Source organism: Hippopotamus amphibius, chromosome 6 (genome assembly GCF_030028045.1).
Source record: "Hippopotamus amphibius kiboko isolate mHipAmp2 chromosome 6, mHipAmp2.hap2, whole genome shotgun sequence".
NCBI lineage: Eukaryota > Metazoa > Chordata > Mammalia > Artiodactyla > Hippopotamidae > Hippopotamus > Hippopotamus amphibius.
In genome coordinates this window covers 132,074,352-132,084,403 of record NC_080191.1, presented here as the reverse complement: position 1 = coordinate 132,084,403, position 10,052 = coordinate 132,074,352, and positions in this window count along the sequence as shown.

The window sequence follows — 10,052 nt, the reverse complement described above, 5'->3', positions numbered from 1 at the left end:
TGTGTTAAAAACACAACTCTCTAAAGTCGTATTTTTCCTTTGTGAAGTAATATTGCTACAGACACTAAATATGTTTCAAAACACTTATTGTACAACATTTGGTAGGTTGGTGTTGCCTGTTAAAAGGAATATAAAGAAAAGCATCTGAAAATATGTGAAGATGGACTTCATTTCACTATGTTTAAAATGCAATGGTTACCAGCTGTTATCAGTTTTAAGGGATTTCTGAAAATAGTATCTTTTAAAGGACTGTGAGTTCACACAATAAACTTTTTTTTAAAGAATTTTCTCTGACCAATTTTCTGTAACTGTTTCATTTATGGAATTAATGAAGAAATACATTTTAAGCATATATCTAATGGCAAAAACCATACAAAACTTCCTAAAACAAAACAAAAATCAAAACAAGAAGCCACAAATAGGAGGTCTCAGGAAACAAAGTACAGATTTAAATTTGTTCCAAATCCCCGTAAGATCCGAGCTAAACAGAAAGTTTAAAGTATTCAAGATCCTTTTGCTTAAACATAACTGTATGATAATCTATTGAATGTGGTTAGATCAAGGCAAAATTGCATTCCTTCCTGCTGACAGGTTTTGTTTATTACCAGGCATGCTTTTTATTAGCAATGACAATATTTTAGACCTCTTCTGTTTGTGCCCCAATTTCATTTATTTTGTTAGCTGGTATGAACCTATAACATTTTTTTTAGAAAATGTCAAGAGAAAAGTGTTCCAATCGTTTACTTCCTAGGAAACAGTATATGTATAAACACTCCTTACCTATTTGCTGACTGGCTAAAAGGGAAATTCACTTCTGAACAATATTCTAACATGCCCAGGAAATGGAAAACACTCATTCATACGTGGCCAAGGCACTCATTTATGTGTAAGGAGGTGATGGATATTTGAGAGAATAACTCTCCCAAACTTCATAGTCTCTAGAGAAGCCTATGTGTCACAATTGTGAAAAACAGATACTTGTCATTTAAAGTCTCTTTTGAGAAAAGTCATTATGAGAAATATATGAGAAGCAAATAAAAATTGAGGAAAAAATTCTATTTTATAATTTTATATCTCAAATATAAAATAGAAATAAAAGTCATCAAAATATTTCTAGCACTTTCATAACTTTGCTAAATTGTAATAATGAGGACATCTTTGATATCACGTAATAGGAAATTATATACGAGACAAAAATAGTGAAGAGAATTCTTCAGCACTGCCCTCATTCATACGAAAGCAAGAACTCTCGAAAAATTGAAATAAAAGTGTCTGATCATTTTTAATTATGTTACAGCTTTATGTTTCCTAAAATTCACCCATGATGTCACAGGGCAAATAAAGGCTAGTCCTGTGCTGAGGCCTTCTCTATTTCTGGACTCTGATTTAGAGGCAGGGATCGCCCTCATTTCCCTTTCTCATCAGTTTAGTGAACTAATTTAACTTTGGAAGCATTTATCAAACTGCAATTTTGTGGTCCCCAGGACCATACAATGAAAAATACTAAAAAAGAAGTCAAAGCAACGTGAGCCATAACCTCAAGAAGCTTACAGACAAGGCAAAGAGCCCAGGTGGGGAATTGGAAGCTTGCTTCTTGCAGCTTCTTGGTAGTTGAGATTTGGTGAAAGCCTCCAAACTATCTGATGGGAGCTCATTTTGACATGCTTAGCTATTCCTTAGGAAACTGGTAGAGTATATGGTAGCACTTAATTACAGGGTCCCACCAGTAAAGTTACTAATAGGGAACTATGTTGTAAAAGGTTTTGGTATCACGGGCTAACACTCAATGAGAGCAAACCTTGCCATGTGCAATGCTTTTTCTACAATAACAATGACATTTTTCTGTATGTCCAAATAGTCCAAACTTTTCTTTGTGGGAAGACATTCTGGAACCTTTTTGAAGCATTGAAAGTGTTGAAGTATGTGGGCCGAGCGATGGGATTCAGAATGTCCTGCTTGAGCAGTGGAGGAGCTGAGGGTGCGGGGCGTGGAGACTAATATCACCCTGTTTGGTCCTGAGGGATGGCTGGTTAGCCAAAGACGGGTAAGATTCCTCAGAGGAGGAACAACCTAAGACAGGCACAGCCACAGAGGGGCCAACAGGGGTGGTGCATAGAACCTTCCTTATATCACCGTGTTTGGCCCTGGAGGATGACTGGTTAGCCAGAGACGGGTAAGATTCCTCAAGGGAGGAACAACCTAAGACAGGCACAGTCGCAGAGGGGCCAACACGGATGGGGCACAGACCCTTAATCCTTTTGAGAGAGGTCTCCTGCCCCCAGGGCTGTTTTGCTCTCCACCCCCAGCTCAGATCCACACCTGCTCAACTCAGACCCAGGAAGTAAACAAAGATAATTGCCTCAATCATGTGAGGCCTTTGACTGTTTATGAGTGTAACCTGAGAATGTTAGCCCACGAACTCAATAAAAGCAACCTGGGATGAGTCAGCAGGGCTCTTGATCCGAGAGGTCTTGAGCCCCCCGGTCCCACTTTTCTCTTCAGTCTGTGTCTGTGTCTTCTTCAAGCTTGCGGCACCCGTCACTCGCCTCGAGTCGCCGAGCTGGTCTCGGCAAGTGGCGCCCGACGTGGGGCTCGAAAGGCTTGAGTGACGAAGGTTCACGGAAAGTGAAATTGATAAAAGTAAAGAATTGGGAAGTGCCGTGAAGCCCCCAAGAGGAGAGTAAGAGGCCTCTGAGAAAATCCTGCCAGTAAGTAAATCTCTTGGGTAGTTTGTGTTCGGGGTAAAATATGGGAAATAAAGAAAGTTCAGATTAATATCGACCAGATGTATGCCTGTTACGGCAGCTCCTAAGGGCAGGTGGAGTAAAAAGCAAGTGAAGGTCTTGTAAAAAGCAAATGAAGGTCGATTGTTAAAAATTCTGTAAATAGTTGAGAATATTGTATATAGTTTCCTTCTTTAGGCTAACACTGGGTTTATGTACTTAGGGATAAGGTTGGGAACGAACTTAAAAAACTGCATTCTAAAGGGACTCCCGTACCAGGTTCTGTTTGGTCAAATGTGGTCTCTGATTAAGTCAGTATTAAAGCCTCTATTAGCGCCTCTATGGGCTCCTGAAGGCTCAAAAGATAGCTTTGATGAAGAAGCCGGTCCGTCAGAGGACCGATGGGCATGTGCGGTGCCAAACAAAACTGAAAAACAAAAGGGAATACAAATGGCTGAGGGATTAAGACCATCGGCTCCCTCACTTGTGGAGGAGGGCGAACTTCCAATACTGCCCCCTCCTCCACCCTCTTTAATGCCGCCTGGGGGAGCTTATGCCTTTCCTGTGTCTATAGGACACTCAGTTTTATCACCCTTACAGAAGGGCATTTTGCAGGCTAGACAAGAGGGAGATCTGGAAGCTATGCAAATGGCATTTCCAGTGACTGTTCATGAAAGGGTGGCACCTGGAGTGGATCCTAATAATCCTAATGGAATTTATGAGGCAATACATGAGCCGATACCCTTCAAAATATTGAAAGAATTGAAACAATCAGTACAAAATTATGGAGTAAATTCTCCATTCACCATAGGTATCATACAGGGAGTAGCCGAAGGCTCTCGTTTGATTCCAGCTGATTGGGCAACGTTGGCTCGTGCAGTACTAGCCCCGGGAGAATTTTTACAATTCAAAACCTGGTGGTGTGATCATGCCGAAACTATGGCCAAACCACAATCGAGCAAGGCAGATTCCTATCTCCTTGGATCAATTGATAGGTAGTGGAAATTGGGGCAGAGTTCAAGATCAGATTCTGATGGAAGATCAGGCCATAGAACAGGTGAGACGTTGTTGCTTAAGAGCCTGGGAGAAAATAGAAGCTAAAGGGCAAGCTCCTGTCTCTTTTCAAAAGATCATGCAGGGGGCAAAAAAGCCCTATACTGAATTTATTGCCAGATTACAGGAGACTATCAAGCGGCAGATCACTAATGCTGAGGCTGCTGATACTATTTTACAATTATTGGCCTTTGAAAATGCGAATACAGATTGTAAGAAGGCCATTGGACCTATGAAAGGAAAGGGAACATTAAATGATTATATTAGAGTGTGTCAGGGAGTGGGAACTGAGAGCTTTAAAGCAACAATGATGGCACAAGCTATGGCTGGACTGAAAATAAATAACCAATTTCCAGGGAAATGCTTTAACTGTGGTAAACAAGGACATACAAAGAAACAATGTAGGAAGAGAGTGGATAGAAGCGCTGTTAATTTTCAAGATAATGTAATCAAAGGGCAAAAACAGCCTGGACTTTGTCCAAGATGTAGAAAAGGATTTCACTGGTCAAGCCAGTGTAAATCTAACTTCCATAAGGATGGAACCCCTTTGTCGGGAAACTATCAACGGGGCTCACTCCTAGCCCCGCAACCAAAGGGAGCCTATCAGATCTAGAAACAGGCAGAAATGGCCCAATACTCCGCAGTGCCATGAAATTATCACCAGCCACAGCAGGCAGCGCAGCCTTAGACCTTCCTTGTGCAGAATCTATTATTATACTGCCTGCAGAAACTCCAACATTGGTCAGAACAGGAATTACTGGACCTTTGCCAAAAGAAACCATTGGCTTAATACTAGGAAGGTCTGGTTTAACATCAAAAGGAATTAGAATTCATACTGGAGTGATTGATAATGATTATACTGGAGAAATTAAAGTGATGATATCAACTTCGGTTCCATGGAAAGCCCATCCAGGTGATAGAATAGCACAGTTGCTTATTCTGCCATATTATAAGATTGGCAATAGTACAAAAGTAAGGAGAACAAAAGGCTTTGGAAGCACAGGAGAGGCTGGAGTTTTCCTCTCTGAAAAAATTTTAGAAACACGCCCGACGTGCTCAGTAACTATAAATGGAAAAGCTTTTAGAGGATTAATAGATATAGGTGCTGATGTTTCAATTATAAGCAGTAATCATTGGCCTTCTCGCTGGCCTACTTGTCCCGCAGACATTACAGTGGTAGGTTTAGGTAGAGCTCATGGCTTGCAGCAAAGTGCTAAAATATTGCCTTGTATTGGCCCAGATGGGCAGCCAGCCCACTTACAACCCTATATAGCAGACCTTCCAATTAATTTATGGGGAAGGGATTTATTACAACAATGGAAGGCTGAAATCCACATTCCAACGATAGATACTTATAGTATGCAAAGTCAAGAAATGCTAATAAATCAAGGATATCAGCGAGGGTTAGGTCTTGGTAAATATCATCAAGGGAAACTATTTCCCATTCCAGCTGAAGGTAATGCAAATAGAGAAGGTCTTGGATATCAGTCTTTTCACTAGTGGCCACTGTTCGTAAAAGCTTACTGCTTCCCCCAGCACCAATCCCATTGACCTGGAAAACTGATACACCTGTATGGGTTGAGCAGTGGCCTTTGACCATAGAAAAGTTAGAAGCTCTAACAGAATTAGTGACTGAACAGTTAGAAAAAGGGCATATTGAAGAATCTTTTAGCCCATGGAACTCTCCAGTATTTCCAATAAAGAAAAAAACTGGTAAATGGCGTTTATTAACAGATCTCAGAGCAGTCAATGCAGTTATACAACCAATGGGGGCCTTACAACCAGGCCTCCCATCACCTAATATGATAACCATTGATACATTTTCTCAATTTATATGGGCTACTGCCCAGTCTGGTGAAACTGCAAAGCATGTGCAAAAGCATTTATATGCATGCTTCGCAGTCATGGGGTTGCCACAAGCCATTAAAACAGATAATGGCCCTGCTTACATTAGTAAAGCATTTCAACAATTTCTTGATATGTGGTCTATATCACATTCTACAGGACTTCCTTACAACCCCCAGGGACAAGCAATAGTTGAAAGAGCAAACCAACTACTTAAAAACATGCTCCAAAAACAAAAAGGGGGAATCACCCAAGGGCAACAAACAATTTTAAATAAAGCCTTATTTACTATTAATTTTTTGAATGTATCTGCACAGGCTACGGATACAGCAGCTGAGAGGCATTTTCGAGCCTCATCTAAGAATGTGACTCATTTTAATGATGCACAGCCGCTGATATGGTGGCAGGACCCATTGACTAATATCTGGTCATCAGGAAGGTTAATCACATGGGGAAGAGGGTTTGCTTGTGTGTCACCAGGTCAAGGCCTGGAACCTGTGTGGATTCCATCTCGGAGAATTAAGCCATATCATGAGCGCTCCAAAGAAACGCCATCTTGAATGGGATATAGAATCTCCGGAGATAAACTTTGTACATTTATTTTCAGGTTTGAGCTTTGGAGACTAAGTTTACTAATTATGCCATCCCTGATAGACCTTTGTGTAAAATAAAATGGATATGGGCTGACAGACAAGATCAGATTCTTTGGGATGTTTGCTGTGGGACGGAGGGTGTGATACTACTTAATGGTTCCTATGGAACAGTATGAAACTGGTCCCCTAAGGGGTATGCAGTCTCTAATGGTTTACACCAAAAAAACTCCTCCTACAATCCCTATAAAAGGTTGTGATGGCATATACCAATATTGCCATGCACTCGCCCTATCCCATTTTATGGTTTAGGATTGGATTAATACCTCCTTGGCCTCAATTAGAGAATGGCAGAGCTCAAACAGAAATATGGAAACTTCCCTTGAGTATAAGAACATTACAAATCTGGAATGGCCATGATGCCAGTGACACATCTGCTGGGATATGGAGCAGATGGTGTCACACTGGACATACAACAATTACAAACTAAAATAACTGGCATGCAATATGATTTTTGCAGTCTCTAAACCAAATTTGCTACTTTACAAAGTATAGCTGATGGATTAAAAACATTGCATCCATTGGATTGGATAAAAGGCATGAATAGCAGTCTCCTAAGCATTTTGATACTTTTTGTTGTCTTTTAATTATCCTATGTTTAAGTTCTCAGGTGCACAGGAAGAACGCTCCAAGGATTGACTGAAAAAGAAATAACTCGAATAGGCTTATCTTCTCCTACAGGCTTATCTTCTCCTACGAAAACAAAAAGGGGGAGATGTGGGAAGACATTCTGGAACCTTTTTGAAGCATTGAAAGTGTTGAAGTATGTGGGCCGAGCGATGGGATTCAGAATGTCCTGCTTGAGCAGTGGAGGAGCTGAGGGTGCGGGGCGTGGAGACTAATATCACCCTGTTTGGTCCTGAGGGATGGCTGGTTAGCCAAAGACGGGTAAGATTCCTCAGAGGAGGAACAACCTAAGACAGGCACAGCCACAGAGGGGCCAACAGGGGTGGTGCATAGAACCTTCCTTATATCACCGTGTTTGGCCCTGGAGGATGGCTGGTTAGCCAGAGACAGGTAAGATTCCTCAGGGGAGGAACAACCTAAGACAGGCACAGTCGCAGAGGGGCCAACACGGGTGGGGCACAGACCCCCAATATCTGAGAGAGGTCTCCTGCCCCCAGGGCTGTTTTGCTCTCCACCCCCAGCTCAGATCCACACCTGCTCAACTCGCACCCAGGAAGTAAAGATAATTGCCTCAGTCATGTGAGGCCTTTGACTGTTTATGAGTGTAACCTGAGAATGTTAGCCCACGAACTCAATAAAAGCAACCTGGGATGAGTCAGCAGGGCTCTTGATCCGAGAGGTCTTGAGCCCCCCGGTCCCACTTTTCTCTTCAGTCTGTGTCTGTGTCTTCTTCAAGCTTGCGGCACCCGTCACTCGCCTCGAGTCGCCGAGCTGGTCTCGGCATTTCTTGGGGGCTGGGAGGGTGGGAAACTTAAGAGATCTTCAAAACAAATTTACCATGTTTCAGTTGAGCCTAAGGAAGTGTTGATTTTAAGACTTTAAGGAAGGGCAAGTGTGTGAGAGTTGTTTCCACCCAAACCTCCCAGCAGGATATCAAAACCCAGTCAACAGCTCTGTATAAACACTTAGGCATTTAACTCTATATAAGTGTTTTAAAAGAGTTTACTACCTAAAATAAATTTTTAGTCAAGACACTTTAATAACAACTTATTAAAATGTTTCCCATTCCTTCACAACATTTCATTTCTTGACACAGGATCCTTGAAAGAATACTATGTTGCTGGCAGATCTTACTGTTTTTATGTAAACATATATTTATATATTATATAAACATCCCATGTATTATTTTCTATATAGTTTATATATTATATAAATATAGGGTATGTAATACATCTGTAATTCTTAAAAAGTTGTGCCTCCAGAGTTCCACAGAGAGTAAAGCTAAAAACTCAAAGTTGAAGGGACTTGGTAAATTTTTTAATTAAAACTTTTTAGATTCTCACTGAGAACTGAGCACACTATCTCCCAGCTAGCAGGATATTTCAGCTGGAATCTTCTTCACCATATTTCTAAGATTAGAGAGAAAGCTGTCTCATCATCCACAGGAATTCTACAATTGAAGACCATGCCAAAAAAAAAATGCTATGAAAATGGGTATGGCATTCTGGTTCAGGAACTAAAAAAAAAAAAAAAACTAAATCCCTTGACCAAACACAGGGTAAAGGAGCTTAATCTACTGTGTCAGTGGTTTCAGAAAATCTTTGGTACTCTGAACCAGGGTGTGGCCAGATAGTCTTGCCAATGAAAAGTCAATATTTGACCAACATTTTGGCTTCATGCCCCAATATGTTAGTATGACTCCCACTTCAGGGAAGAAGCATGGCAGGAGAGAGGCTGCTGAGAACATTCCCTCCAGCTCCTTTTCTTTATCTACTTCAAGCTTCAGTCTATTCCAGTCCTTAATTATTCATTTGGGCTTACCAAGGACATGCCCTCTATTTCCTCTAGACAAGTTTTCTAGTCATTGATTTTCAAACAGAGCTACTGATTAAAATAGTAGAGAAGCTAATCACTTTAATGGAAAAACCCTGACTGAAACTGGAAATAGTCAACAGCAAAGGAAGAAAACTGAAGAAGTGAGTAATTACTCACATCCTGTTGTTAAAAAGTTACACACAGCTCATAGAAATGACAGCACCCTACCAATACATATTATGACATCCCAGTGTGTCACAAGGGAGTCAAGGTGCGTGATAAATTGACCTTTTCAGATTGGTGTGAACAAATGTACATCCTCTCCCCATTAGTTTTGATCAGAACTTCCCATATTCTTTATATTTAATTTCTATGGTCTTTCTTGGGCACTCTTTTAACTGTTCTTCATGTTTCTTGTCTGAAATAAAGCAGATGAAACACTAAAATAGGCCAGATTGCCTAGAGGAAAGAATCCTGGGGTGATAACCATGGTGCCAAGTTCCTCTAGTTTTGACTTTGTAACTAATATTGAGCAAGTTACAACCTCTCAGTGTCTCATTTTCTTCACCATTCAGATGAGAATATCGTTCACCCTGCTCAATTGTCTCAAAGAGTGATGACGGGAATCAAGAGAGATAATAGATATGAAAGAATCTGAAGTTAAAAGTGCCGTGTAAATGCAAGTGATTATTAGGGGAAAAACAAAGCTGCTGTGGCCAAACAGCTGGAAAAACTGCAGGCTGGTAGAGCTGCAAAGGAACCTGAGAAATTGAGTCCAACCCCCTAATTTTGCAGCTGGGAAAACTCTGACCCCAAGAGTAATGAAATGCACAGATAATTCCCATAATTTTAGATAATAACTAGAGGGTTTATTCTGGGTCAGACAGTGTGCTAAGTGCTTTATATACATTACCTCGTCTAATCTTCTCACTCTATCAGGTAGGTGTGAGATTCAGGTAATTTACCTCTCCAAGGTCACATAACTAGTAACTGGTAGGACTATGATTCCATGTGAAGAGTTTTTGATGCCAAAACCAATGCTCTTAACCACCTTACTGTTATAGTTGTGAACCTTTTTTCCAGGGTGGCTGATGAACATGATAAACACCTTCTCTCTGAGAGAAGCTACTCAGCCAAGAGAGAGAAAGCTAGCAGAATCGCAAGTCCACATATAACGGACTACACAAGGGATCTATCCTGAAATACAGGACAAGGGATATATCCTATTTCTTAAAAATTAACCACTATCTTGGATATCTTTCCCTTTGGTATTCTAAAACTACTACCTACGTGTCATTAACTGTTGCTGCAGTGCACAAGTGACACTAACGTACTTATT